Source organism: Arachis hypogaea, chromosome 9 (genome assembly GCF_003086295.3).
Source record: "Arachis hypogaea cultivar Tifrunner chromosome 9, arahy.Tifrunner.gnm2.J5K5, whole genome shotgun sequence".
NCBI lineage: Eukaryota > Viridiplantae > Streptophyta > Magnoliopsida > Fabales > Fabaceae > Arachis > Arachis hypogaea.
The window spans coordinates 93891500-93892211 of NC_092044.1; positions in this window are offsets into that span (position 1 = coordinate 93891500).

Below are 712 nucleotides of genomic sequence, written 5' to 3' on the forward strand. Positions count from 1 at the left end.
AAACTGTTGGAAAAAAATAATTTTAATTTTGACAATACTCAAAAAAGTGTTGCTATACTATATTATATTTACTATATTATATTTACGAAGAATGCTAAAAAGCCAACAAAATTTATAATATATAGTCATTAATTAATTATTATTAAAATTATTAATAATGTGAGATGATATTTATTAATATAAAATTATTCATTTTTTTATAATTAAATAATTACTAAATTTTAATAAAAGTGTTTATTCCTAAACTTTCTATTATACCTATTACCACAATGATAACCATCGTATGCTACATATATATAGGCGATTTTTTAACTCAGCATTATATTCATTTCACACAGCACCATTGCATGAACTCTCTCCAAATACTACAAGACAAACAAGTAGGCAACAAAATCCAATCGGCAACTCCATATGCTTTACAATCATTAAGTTCAAATTTTGGAACTTCATATATTCCCGTTGAAGGAGTCATATTCATATGGTCATTCCATTTCATTGCTCAATTTCGATTACCGTATGTATATATAATAATAATATTTTCCTGTCAAAGAACAAAACATATATGCACTTCCAAATTGTTTCTCTATCTGTCGGCGTTGTTTCCAATGTAAAACCCTTGACATTACATAAAAACAAATAGAGCTTATGCTACTTATAAATAGAGAAAATCAATTAGGATGATCGATGATCAAATCAAACTACATACTCTTGA